This window comes from Dipodomys spectabilis, unplaced genomic scaffold, assembly GCF_019054845.1.
Source record: "Dipodomys spectabilis isolate Male_0828 unplaced genomic scaffold, ASM1905484v1 ptg000227l, whole genome shotgun sequence".
Lineage (NCBI taxonomy): Eukaryota > Metazoa > Chordata > Mammalia > Rodentia > Heteromyidae > Dipodomys > Dipodomys spectabilis.
Window position 1 is genome coordinate 5,667,795 of NW_024870904.1, and position 13,998 is coordinate 5,681,792.

Genomic DNA, 13,998 nt, shown 5'->3' on the forward strand with positions numbered 1-13,998 from the left:
CCCAGGGCCTCATGCATTCAAGGCAAGTGCTCTACCACTGAGCCATCTTCCCAGCCCAGATATTAAGTATTATCCAGTTCCTAATGACTGAGTTGATTCTGGACACATAATGCATCTACAGTGGAATATATATTTTCTTTTTTTGGGGGGGGGAGGTCTGGTCGTGGGGCCTGAACTCTGGGCCTGGGCGCTGTCCCTCAGCTCTTCAGCTCAAGGCTAGTGCTCTACCGCTTGAGCCACAGCGCCACTTCTGGCTTTTTTTGCTTTTTGCTTATGTGGTGCTGAGGAATCAAACCTAGGGCCTCTGGCATGCAAGGCAAGCGCTCTACCACTGAGCCACCTTCCCAGCCCAAGGGCCTGCTTTGCATGCATGAGGCCCTGGGTTCAATTCCTCAGCACCACATAAGCAGAAAAACAAAAAGCTGGAAGTGGCGCTGTGCTCAAGTGGTAGAGCGCTAGCCTTGAGTTGAAGAGCTGAGGGACAGCGCCCAGGCCCAGAGTTCAGGCCCCACAACTGGACCCCCCCCAAAAAAAATTTTAAACATTTTCAGGTTATAGAATAGCCTGATATTATGGACACATCTGAATGTTAGTTTGTAAGAGATGATGGTCAATTATGATTAGGTTAAGGCCAGTTGAACAACATGATACATTTTTTGCTCAATTTCTTAATCATATTCTTTCTTATGATTTATTGCACCACACTAGCACAAGGAATGAGGAACTCATAATAAGGTTTGTAAGATTTTTGCTGCATTCTATGTATCTAAATGCAAATAACATGTATCCTGCAGTTATGCAATCTACATGTTTACTAGGATCCTAAACAGGTATTACACATATTAAAATATGGTGCTCAATGGAATAAATGAAGAACAATCCTCCAATTCCCACGAGAACTTTGGAAGAACATTGTCTTTGAGAACCATTGTGACCCTTTGCAATGGTTTTTGTGGAACAAGTACTATGTTCGTTTTGAGAAACATTTCGTGCCCAACAGGGTAGATTCTGATGTATCCATGGTACACCTGGGGCACATTCACATACACACAAGTATAATTGCAAATGCTCATCTAGTGGATCTAGATGCCACTTGTTTGACGATTAAATACATGGATTAATTTGAATTTAATTTTAATGAGTATAATATTTATATGTGATAATTAAATTATTGGTTAATTGGTTGTGTATTTGGCTTGTTTTGATTGAATTTGGTTTGATTTGATTTGACTTGGAATATTTTTGATGCTTATGTTGTGATTCTGGTTTTCAGCCCTGCAAGACCTCCAGGAAATCAGGGGTGGAATGCTAGGAGCAGAGCTAGCATATAGTAAACAAACCCAAGACTGCTCACAAGACCATATGGGGGCTTAAGATATGAAAATGAATTGCTCACAAGGGGACACATGAGGGCCCGAGATATGTGAATGGACTCGTGAATTGGCGGGACACGCCTGAAAGACAAGTGGCATAAACATGGAGCAAATTGAAACCAATTCGCCACTCTTCAGAGGCGTGCGGGGTCTTAGACTCCCCGGTCCTACGAAAAAGCCAGCCGCAGAACCTCCTGAGCAAGCCTGAGGCCTTCCCTGAGCCGACCAGACCAAGAGATTCCCAGGCAACTGTGCAACTTGACCTTGGACCAAGGGACTTAACCAGGAGTCCTGGGGTAAGAGAGATAGGATGAGGGTGAAATAGACTGCGACATCTAGTGGATGACACTGGAACAGCAGCGTTTGAGCACATAAATTCCTCAATTACTGTTCTTGTGAGTGTATTAGATGGGTAAATTTTAGATGGGTAAAAGGCGGCATCTACTGGATGGTAGTGGAATAACAGCGCTCCAACAAATACAGCTCAACTCATCCCCATGATTAATGAGCTTGCTACAGGGTATCCATACCTTGGTAGGGATATCTGGATTTCTTATACTCATAGAAATAGTGGGTAATAGAAAAAGCTAAAGTTCTGATTCTTCTGTAGTTGGACGATAGAAAACTATGCTTATGAACCATTTCTTTACAATCTCTTTGCTTAATTAATTTTGAAATGGATGACACAAATGACTCCATTTGGAATCTGATAGCATCTCCTCTTATTTCAACAGTTTACTTTGATAATATTAGAATCTGAATGGCTCATCACCTGGATAAATTTTATCCTTACGGGCCCTTTTTCATTGCCTAGATGAGATGTTCCAGGTGGTCCTATCCTAAGTTGGAGTGAAATGACAGTTTTGAGGAGGTGCATGCTAAAAAGACTTTTAAGGATCTAATTGAGAGAAAAAACATTTAGAAGGAATAGCTTAAACTGGTTTTGAAGTCTATTAAGGATTTTTGTTTATCCCTTTGTTGTTACAGTTAGGTTGAGGAAGGGGAGGGTTAACTGGAACACATTTGAAACCTACATGGAAAGAACAATGAATCCTTCCCCTTGTGTATGTAAGTTAATTTTAAAAATGAACATATGAGGGCTGGGAAGGTGGCTCAGTGGCAGAGTGCTTGCTTTGCATGCCTGGGGCCCTGGGTTCGATTCCTCAGCACCACATAAGCAAAAAGAAAAAAGCCGGAAGTGGCACTGTGGCTCAAGTGGTAGAGCGCTAGCCTTGAGCTGAAGAGCTAAGGGACAGCGCCCAGGCCCAGAGTTCAGGCTTCACGACCGGACCTCCCCAAAAAAATAAAAAAATAAAAATGAACATATGAACAGTAGCTTTTAAGGAGGTAGGCTGTTTTAACCTGTTTGACTTAGGGAGTACACACTTTATAAAGTGTTTCCCTTATTCCAGCATAAAAGGCTTATATCAACTTGGGGAACAGAAACACTAGAAAGCCAGACATATTTAGCATATTGCTCTACAATTATTTACTCAGATATACAGGGCATAAAAAATGTTAGAAAACAATGTGTTTATTTACCCAGTCGTAAGATACATGTAATTATTTTGCTTAAGTAAAAAATCTCTACCTTAAAGTCATTTGCTTAAACAAATGTTTATTAAGAGCAGAACAACATTTGTTTTTGTTTTTTTGGGGGGGGGGGCGATCGTGGGGCTTGAACTCTGGGCCTGGGCACTGTCCCCAGCTCTTCAGCTCTAGGCGAGCACTCTACCACTTGAGCTACAGCGCCACTCCTGGCCTTCTGGTGGTTTATTGGAGATAAGAGTCTCACGGTCTTTCCTGCCTGGGCTGGTTTTGAACTGCGATCCTCAGATCTCAGCCTCCTGAGTAGCTAGATTATAGGCGTGAGCCACCATCACCCAGCACATTCTTTTTGTTGTTGGTGGTTGTGGGGCTTGAACTCTGGGCCTGAGCGCTGTCCCTGAGCTTTTCAGCTCAAGGCCAGTGCTCTACCACTTTAGCCACAGCAACACTCCTGGGTTTTCTGTTTATATGGTACTGAGGAATCCAACCCAGGGCCTCATGCTTGCAAGGCAAACACTCTACAACTGAGCCACCTTCCCAGCCCAGAACAATATTCTTAAGATAGCCTTGTTAGTATAGAAAAAGAGAATGAAGTGCTAATTAGAAAATCATTTACATAATTTTTAATTATAGCTTACCCACACACAAATATAAGCTTCATATGCTTTAAGACAATAACTTATATTGAAACCTTCCATTCTATACTACTGTGTGTGTGTGTGTGTGTGTGTGTGTGTGTGTGTATGTATGTGTGTGTGTGTGCATGTTTGCAAGTTGTGGGGGACTGTCTTTGAGCTTTTATGCCCACCACTAGCCTTAAATCAATTAGTCCACAGCTCAACTTCTGAATTTGGCTCAAGACCATCCTTCCCAGGCTGGCTTTAAATCAAGATCCTCAGATCTCAGCCTCCTGAGTTGCTAGAATTACAAAGATGAGCCATCAGTGCTTAGCCATCCTTTTTTGTTTAAGAAAAATCCTTTGGAACAGTGCTTACCCCAAAAGCATTTCCTTTTATTATCTTTAAGAATTTGAGGGGCTGGGAAGGTGGCTCAGTGGTAGAGTGCTTGTCTTGCATGCCTGAGGCCCTGGGTTCGATTCCTCAGCACCGCATAAGCAAAAAGAAAAAAGCCAGAAGTGGCACTGTGGCTCAAGTGGTAGAGCGCTAGCCTTGAGCTGAAGAGCTGAGGGACAGTGCCCAGGCCCAGAGTTCGGCCCCACGACCGGACCCCCAAAAAAAATTTTTTTGAAAGGTTTTCAGTCCACAGATCAGTTTGTGAGTTCATCTGGACCAATGTTGCCACTTTTATTGTTCTCTCCATCTCTCCCAACCACACCAATCACAATTTATCTAGATCAATTTTCACATATATACATTTGAGTATTATGACTTCAGGGACCCATCCTTCCTCTCTGTCTGCCCCTCTCCCTTTGACTTCAGCCCCTTCTCCTAATAAGACATGTTCCAGTATCCTAGTTTTCATTATGTTAAACTGTTAGGTGTTCAGAGGAATTGCAGTATTGGAATCCTCCCACCCCCCAATTCCATACTTGTGTGTGTGTGTGTGTGTGTGTGTGTGTGTGTGTGTATATAAGTTAAGTCTTCCTGAGCCTGACTGACTTCAATTAACATAATTTTTCCAGGTTCACTCATTTCTCTGCAAATGACATATGTATTTCTCAAAAATTCCTTTTTTTTTTTTTTGCTTATGTGGTGCTGAGGAATTGAACCCAGGGCCTTAGGCATGCAAGGCAAGCGCTCTACCACTGAGCCACCTGCCCAGCCCCGTGCTTTGTAATATTTTGGATAAATGCCTAAGAGTGGTTTTTTGTTGTTGTTGTTGTTGGTTGTGGGCCTTGACACCTGGGCCTTGTCCTTCCACTCTTCAGCCCAAAGCAAGAGCTCTACCACTTGAGCCACAGTGCCACTTCCAGTTTTCTGGTGGTTAATTGGAGATAAGAGTCTCATGGACTTTCTGCCCAGGCTGGCTTTGAACCGCAATCCACAGATCTCAGCCTCTTGAGTAGCTAGGATTACAGGCGAGAGCCACTGCCGCCCAGCTCTAGTTTTTGAAGAATCTCAAAACTTCCTCCCAAAGTGGTTGTACCTGTTTAAATTCAAACCAACAGCGTGACAGGGTTTCTCTTACCCTGAATCTCCACCAGCATCTGCTATTTTTATTATTCATAATTGTCATTGGGGAGAAATGGAATCTCAGTGTTGCTTTGGTTTTATTTCCTTTATGGCCTGATTTTTTTTTTTTTTTTTTTTTTTTTTTTGTCGGTTGTGGGGCTTGAACTCTGGGCTTGGGCACTGTCCCTCAGCTCTTCAGCTCAAGGCAAGCGTTCTACCACTTGAGCCACAGCACCACTTCCGGTTTTCTAGTGGTTTATTGGTGATAAGAGTCTCACAGACTTTCCTGCCCGGGCTGGCTTTGAACCGCAATCCTCAGATCTCAGCCTCCTGAGTAGCTAGGATTACAGGTGTGAGCCACCGGCGCCTGGCATATAGCCAGATATTTTGAGCATTTCTTCACATGTTGGTCATTATTGCTTCTGATAATTCTTTAGCTTCTTTGCCCATTTATTCATTGGATCATATCATTGACCTTTTGGTATATTATTCATATTACGTCCTTGCCAGATGTATAACTAGCAACGTTCTACTTGGTAGGCTGATTTTTAGGTTAGTAAATGCATCCTTTCTTGCGCAGATACATTGTAGCTTGATGTAATCCTATTTGTCAATTCTCTCTCTCACTTGCTGAGCCCCTGACCTCTATTCAAAAAAAGTTCCTGCCTATGTGTCCATAAATTCTAACATTCCTCCTAATCCTTGTGTAGTATTTTCAAGGTTTCAGGTTTTACATTGAGGTTTTTTTTATATATATCTTTTGAATTGATAGTGACAGAGAGAGCAATTCAGTTTTACTCTTCTCCATGTGGATAACCAGTTTCCCTGGTATGATTTGTTGAGGAGGTGATCTGTTTTTCAACTTATATTTTTGTATCCCTTGCCAAGTATTAAATGGCTGTCAGCATATAGGTTACTTCTTGATCTCCTAGTCTACTCCATTGTTTGTTGGGTCTATTTTTATGGCATTTCCAGGCTGTTTCTGTCACTAAAGAGCTGTAGCAAAATTGGAAGTCTGGAATTATGATACTTCCAACTGCCCCCTACATCTGGTTTGCTTTTGCAATTCCGGGGTCTTGTGCAGTTTCCTATGAATTTTGGATTATTTATCTTAGTTAAGGATGATTAATACAGATCAGTGGAACATTTCACCATGTAACAACGTAAGAACACAAGGGAACACATCAAACCTATCATGAAGAAGTCTGGATGTACTGAAAGGGAGTTGAGCTACCTGGCCCTGTATCATATGCTCTACACAGCTCAAAGAAACTTCTAGGTTGGCCATTTCACTATGTCACTTGGAAACTAATTGGACAACAAAAATTTTTTAATTATATTTCTATTGTCTTCAAGCACTTGTGCAAATAATGGATTATTCAAATCAGTTCATAAGTTCAACCCATCTTGATCAATGCCACCCATTTCAACATCTTCCCTCGTCCTTCCCAACCCAACTTCTTCCTTCGTAACAACAAACATATAGTGAAATAAATGTTGCCATTCAACCTGTGACTTCAACATACCTAACTTTAATTATGTAAGAGTTTAATAATAGTTGGGATTGTCAGGTAGGCGATGGCATGGCAGGTGTTTTTTCTATTTTTTAAAAAATTTATATTGTAAAGCTGATGTATAGACAGGTTGCAACTACATAAGTCAGGTAATGAGCACATTTCCTTTTGAACAAAGTCACATCTTTCTCATTTTCTTCCAGTTTTTGCCCTCCTAACATCCCTCGCTACCAAGTTTTATAGTTCATTTCCAACACAAGCTTTTGAGAAAACTATTCATGAAAAAAGATCTCTGGGTCTGACCTGAAATCAGTTCTGGCTCCTGGCTTTAAGGTTGGTGGCCTTGGAAGTTGCCACATGCCCAATCAGCAATGTCTGGGCTCCGCAGGCCTCTTGGCCCATGCTGGAGGTGCCATGCTGCGCTGATGGTAGACTGATGGGCAGAAGATGCTTTTTGTGAGCTGTTTCCTCCACTCTAAGGTGCCTACAGGGCTTGCCCTGTGTAGGGCAGCCTCCTCTCCCCCTTTAGTTCCACATTGGGCTTTTCCTTCCAGGAGCCCAAGTAATTGACACCAGTCCAGATGGATCTCCATGGCAAACTTTTAGTTAAAAAGAAGTTTAAGTTAGACTGGTCACTATGAAGGAATTTACTTGGTTTGTCTCAGGGCTCATATACAATAAGCCAAAAGACAATTGGCTGTGGTTGCCACAGATAGTCATCTTGTTACAATGCTGAGATCTTTGCAGTGTAGACTTCATACAAGGATGACTGAGCTCCCATACACTGGAAGCAAAGAAATTTAAATGAAGTTCCCAATTCATGGAGATGTCAGAAAAGAGAAGTTAGGCTAAGATGTGCAACAAAGAAGCAGAAAAAAATGCACAGTTAACCTTATGATAATGATAGGGATGACAAATGACCTAGAGGTACACAAACACTAAGATAGGAGAGTGCTCAAATAGTGCAAGAGGACCTTGGGTAATCCCTGAAGGTCTAGGGACAATCCCATGATGATAGCTTTGGTCAGTGCCCAATGTGCTCAGCATCCCAGGTCTGTCCCTCCCAGAGATTCTGGGTGCATCATTCTAGGTTAATGTGAGGAAGAAATCAGAGTTCATCTCCCATCCTGTTCTCTAGTGCTTTTGTCCTTTACATTGGGATCAAGAGAGCCAGGGAACTGGAGCTTCTTGGTTGAATGCTTAGATCTCTGGAGAACTGACTCTTCAGGGACAGGACTTTGGGTGGTATTAACTGCCCCTGGAGATGACGGCACTCCAAAGATATCAGTATATTCTGTTAACACAGCCCAATGTAGGTGTCTGTTCATACTTTATCCTGCAATATTGGCCTTGAACTGGTATTGGAGCTCTGAAAATAATCTAATTTAGAATTTAAATCTTTACTACAAAGGCAGAAATCTTCTAAAGCCTAACTTTGGAAATTACTACAGGATGAACTTTGCAGTAAGACTTTTGGCTTTCTGAAAAATTACTTAACTCACCCCAGTGTTAGTGATTGAGCCCAGGGTGGATGTGTATGCAAGTCATGGTTCACCCCTTCTCTTCCCATCAGCACATAGGAACTTTCACAATGAGCTGAAACTACATATCCTGTCATTCACCCCTGGAAATACTCTTTAAATGAAGTGTAATCAGTAAGGGGCAAACAACAAAAGTGATCTGCAATGATCAGAGTGAAAACACTAAGTTCATATATATGCCAGAAAAACAGTTGTGTCTAGCAGAATTGTCTCTCACAGATTAATCCCCCAAACTGAACTTGTGATTTCATGTGTGTACCAACTCATAGCGACATATCTAATATGGAGGAGAGACGTGGGTAAGCGACTACTGTTTTGGAAACTGGTGTATGGGACTTGCAAAAGCAATATGGAAATTATTTTAACAAACAAATGGAAGTCCTTACTTATTAGTGTTCTGTGGTATTAAATGGTCACATTACAAAGGAGGAGGTAAACAACGCTGTACTCATTACCTTACTCATGTAACTATAACCCCCTCTGTGCAGTATTTTTACAATTAAAAATACATTAAAAGCCAGGCGCCAGTGGCTCACATCTGTAATCCTAGCTACTCATGAGGCTGAGATCTGAGGGTTGCAGTTCAAAGCCAGACTGGGCAGGAAAGGCCATGAGACTCTTATCTCCAACAAACCACTAGAAAATCAGAAGTGGTGCTGTGGCTCAAGCAGTAGAGTGCTCATCTTGAGCTGAAGAGTGCAGGGACAGCACCCAAGCCCAGAGTTCAAGCCCCACGATCGACAAAAAAAAAAAAAAAAAAAATATATATATATATATATGTATATATATATTTTTTAACACAGATAAGTTGCTAGATAACAGACAAGGAAAATCACAGGCCAGAACCATGAAGCTATGCTAATTTTTTTTTTTTTTTTGGGGTCCGGTCATGGGGCCTAAACTCTGGGCCTGGGCGCTGTCCCTCAGCTCTTCAGCTCAAGGCTAGCGCCACAGCACCACTTCCGGCTTTTTTTTTTCTTTTTGCTTATGTGGTGCTGAGGAATGGAACCCAGGGCCTCAGGCATGCAAGGCAAGCGCTCTACCACTGAGCCCCTTCCCAGCCCCTATGCTAATTATTTTAAGCCAATCATAACATCATTGTAAAATGATCTACCAATAAATACTGTAAAATTTCCTCCTTTCCTCCCTTCCTTCCTCCCTCCCTCATTTCCTTCCTTCCTTCCTTCCTTCTTTCTTTCCTTCCTTCTTCCCTTCTTCTTAGGGCCTAGGAGCTGTCCCCCAGTATTTTTTCTAAGGTGGTACTCTACCACAGTGACACTTCTGGCTTTTTCTGTTTATATGGTGCTGAGGAATCGAACCCAGGGCCTCATGCATGCGAGGCAAGCGTTCTACCACTGAGCCACCTTTCCAGCCCCAAACTTATCTTTAATTAACTACTAAAAAACAGGAGTGAGCTGTGCCTCCAGAGGTAGAGCACCAGCATTGACTGAAAATTCTCAGGAAAAAAACAACTCTTAGAAACTGAGCTTACTAATGCAAGCTCAGAGAAAAACAAAACACAAAAATGAATTTACCTTGAGTAAATGAGCAAAACCTTGAGTAAAACAGATTTACCTTGAGTAAATGAAATGTTATGGTTCTCACCTATTATTGTAGCTACATAGGCCTAAGTAAGAAGACTGCAGTCTCTGAAGCATTTCTCGAGGTTAACCCAACGCTTACCTGATTTGAAAAAATATCTGAAGTACCTAAAAAGACTTAAGGCCTATGGGTATGGCTCAAGTTTAGGGCATCTCTGTGTCAAATACAAAGCTCTAGATCTGTCTCCAGTAGTGTCCCCTGGGTCCTAAACAGAAAACAGATTGAAAAGAAGTTCAGAGAGAACTCAAATGACAAGAGTGAGAAACTTAAGTCTATTTCAAGATTGATCAGTTGAAATCACAATAAATAAGGGGAAATAAATGATTTTCTTCACTTATTCTTACCTAGCCTAGCAAATCGCATGTTCAAAATAACAAGGGCAGAAATGTATCTGGTGTTGCGAGGTTATGGATGGGAGAAATGTACAACAGCAAATTTATAAGGGACAGCAGAGGAATTGGGCCTCCTCTTTGTGGGACTCCTACACTCACTGGGACATAAGAGAGTGCTGTTGAAGGTGAATGAAGGTCACTTGTAAGTTTATATTGTAACGGGTGGGGAAAACTGCAAAAACTAAATAAGCAGACTTTTAATGTTATAAGAAGGAAGCCGGGTGCCAATGATTTATGCCTATAATCCCAGCTACGAATCAGGAGACTGAAATTTGAGTATTTCCAGTCAAATCCAACACAGGCAGGAAAGTAAAGTCCATGAGACTCTTATTTCCAATACACTACTAGAAAAACACAGGAAGTGGTGCTTTGGCTCAAGTGTTAGAGTACTTGCTTTGAGCTAAAGAAGCTCAGGATAGCACCCAGGCACCGAGTTCAAGCTCCAGGATCAGCTAACTAAAAAAATAAAACAAGAACCAGAAGAAGATGACCAAGAAGTAGAAGAACAAGGGCTGGGAAGGTGGCTCAGTGGTAGAGTGCTTGCCTTGCATGCATGAGGCCCTGGGTTCGATTCCTCAGCACCACATAAGTGGGGGAAAAAGCTGGAAGTGGTGCTGTGGCTCAAGTGGTAGAGCGCTAGCCTTGAGCTGAAGAGCTGAGGGACAGCACCCAGGCCCAGAGTTCAGGCCCCAAAACCGAACCCCCCCCCCAAAAAGTAGAAGAACAGGGTAGTATGTAGTACCTATTTTCCCTGTACAAGTTCCAGAGTACAATCCCCAAAAGAGAAAAGGAAGAAAGTAGAAAATGGAATAAGTTCAAGTATTTAGTTACAACTAGGAAGAAAGGTGATGAATGGAAGGAAAATAGAACAAAGAAGAAATCAGTTTGGGGTTTGTGTGGGGGGTGGGTGCTTTTATTTTTGGGTTTTTTGTTGTTGTTGTTGTTTTGTGGGGGGGTCTGGTTGTGGGGCCTGAACTCTGGGCCTGGGCGCTGTCCCTTAGCTCTTCAGCTCAATGCTAGCGCTCTACCACTTGAGCCACAGCGCCACTTCCGGCTTTTTTCTTTTTACTTATGGGTGCTGAGGAATCAAACCCAGGGCCTTGAGCATGCAAGGCAAGCGCTCTACCCCTGAGCCACTTTCCCAGCCCCAGATTCTTTTTATTATCTTTCACCTCTTTTCCTTGGTTCATAATAAAATTTACATGAGCAGTGAAAATACATTAAAAATGCAGATCATTGTTGCCTTTTTAATGATTTCATATGTAGACATTAGTATAATGTGTTTCTTGGAATGGGTTTGTAAAATAAAACTATCCAATGGGATGTCTGGTAACAGGTGCTCAATGTGAACACCATGGTGCTATGTTGATGCATGTCTTGCCTTCTTTTTTTTTTTTTGTTGGTCGTGGGGCTTGAACTCTGGGCCTGGGCGCTGTCCCTCAGCTCTTCAGCTCAAGGCGAGCACTCTACCACTTGAGCTACAGCGCCATTTCTGGTTTTCTAGTGGTTTATTGGAGATAGGAGTCTCACAGTCTTTCCTGCCCGGGCTGGCTTTGAACCGTGATCCTCAGATCTCAGCCTCCTGAGTAGCTAGGATTACAGGCGTGAGCCACCAGAGCCCGGCTGCATGTCTTGCCTTCTAATCCAACTATCACTCAGATCCAAGAGGTTCACTTTTGTGGACAGTTGGGACATTCTCAAATCCCTGTCTTAAATCCAAGAGATGAGAAATCTGAACCATTATTGTAGAGGTATGTTCACAGAGAGCTTCTTCTGAATGCTGCTTTTACGCATGGGACTGCTCAGTGTTACTTAATCTGTACTACTCGTCTTTTGATTCTCCAGTATCTCTATTTATTTTTAAACGTTAAAAAATTCAGTTATTCAATTTGAATTATAGATTCTGCTATGAACCTTCTTTTTCCTAATTTAAATCATTGCAGTTTTTCTCATGTAGGTTTTGTAAACAACTTGAGAATCGATAATAGGGTGTACAACTAAGCTGCCTTCATCAGGTGAGGGAGCTTCTGATAGTAAATAGAACCTCAGAATGAAAGATGTTACAAGGGGTCGAGTACCAAGCTTGAGCATAAACGACAAAGGCAAGCAAAGGGCCATGAGTTCAAGCAAAACCAACAGCACAAATAGAAGGAAAAATGTACATATAGTAATAGAATGTCATGAAACCGAAATTATACATTTGCCTCTTCTTGTAGATCTCCAAATAGAGAATGTGAGACATGAGAAATCAGGAAATTTTAGAAGACAGATTTTCATGGTAGAATGACTGAGAGTACTGATAACTTAGTCCTTGGGAAGTGATGACAAGTAGTGTCATCAGTACAGAAGAGACAACACTGGGTGATGGAGGAAAAGTACTCTGGGTGATCCTCAGTGAGTAGTTCAAGTTACAGACTGTGGCAGTGACTAGGTATCTACTAGGTATTTACTAGTGAGGGTAAAACTAACTAAAACCAGGGTTAGTGAGGAGGACCTGACTAGGAAAGTTCCTCTTCTCAGCTTATCTTGTCCGCTTGTTCACTGTGGCTCTGATCAGTAATCAGCAGAAAGTTGTCGCCATCCTCCAATGAATATGTGAAGTATCAGTCCTGTAGAATATAGAGCCTCCACTCATTAGCTTGAGCTAATATTGAGGCATCTTGGGAGCCACGCAGAACACTGGTCAAACATGGGGTCACCTACTGATCATGAGGGCTATCTAGAAGCCTTTGACAGTGAGAAGATGCTGCAAGAGGCTGGTCACACATGTGATCTTCCTGATGGTCTCTAGAGGAACATTATTCAGAAGAAGCTGTCCTATTTTGGTCAGGAATGGAAATGTAGAGGCAGTAGACAGGTTCCTGATTTGAAACTTTCCCTGGCTCAGGCTGTGTCCTAGTATTCCCAGGATCACTTTCTTGCAGAAGGATTTAAGGAGGGGATTGAGACACAATTCTGACAAGATGCAGAGGACTCAAGGGTAGAGGGAGCTCTGTCTATAGCACCCAGTCAGATTCTTTTCCCATTACCATCACCCAGTAGTGTTGGAAATCTGAGAAGTGTTCAAAAATCCCTGAATTTCAATTCTTGGTCTGCCCTTCCCTCAGGGCTGGGTTGAGATCACAGGAAAGACCAGATACTACTTATAAGCAACAAAACAGTTAGCCACTGGGGCTGGGAAGGTGGCTCAGTGGTAGAGCGCTTGCCTTGCATGCTCGAGGCCCTGGGTTCGATACCTCAGCACCACATAAGCAAAAAAAGCCAGAAGTGGTGCTGTGGCTCAAGTTGTAGAGTGCTAGCCTTGAGCTAGAAGAGCTGAGAGAAAGCACCCAGGCCCAGAGTTCAGGCCCCACAACTGGCAAAACAAAAATATTTAGCCACATAAAGGAAGTGGAGTTAAGGCTTAACTGTATTTCACCATGGTTAGCTATGGAATAACATAGGCCGGGGTAACATTTCCACAACTCCAAACATGGAACTTGACACAGAGTAATCTATACATGGCATACATTCCACGTTTGATCTGAATGGAGGACATCATGCTGCAGCCCCGTGATTTCTGTCACCATTCTCTCTGATCTGTTCTTTCTATGTGACCTCCTGTCAGCGAAGACATTTGCCTACATTACCATTTGGTAGTCTTTAAGCACATGCCACACTGCAAAATCTTCAAAACGTACTCAGACTCAGGTCAATCTGGCCACCCAAAGGGTTAAAAAGACCAAAATCTTGAACACAAAATCCTTGAGATTCCTCTTTTCTATTTGAAATACACCTTATTTCGTTGTAAACTAGATTCACTATGGAATAAAACAACAGAACTTAATGCTAATTGCGTGTAACAATAAACACCTGGATCAATCAATCTCTCCCTATGTAATAGCTCTTCTACTCTC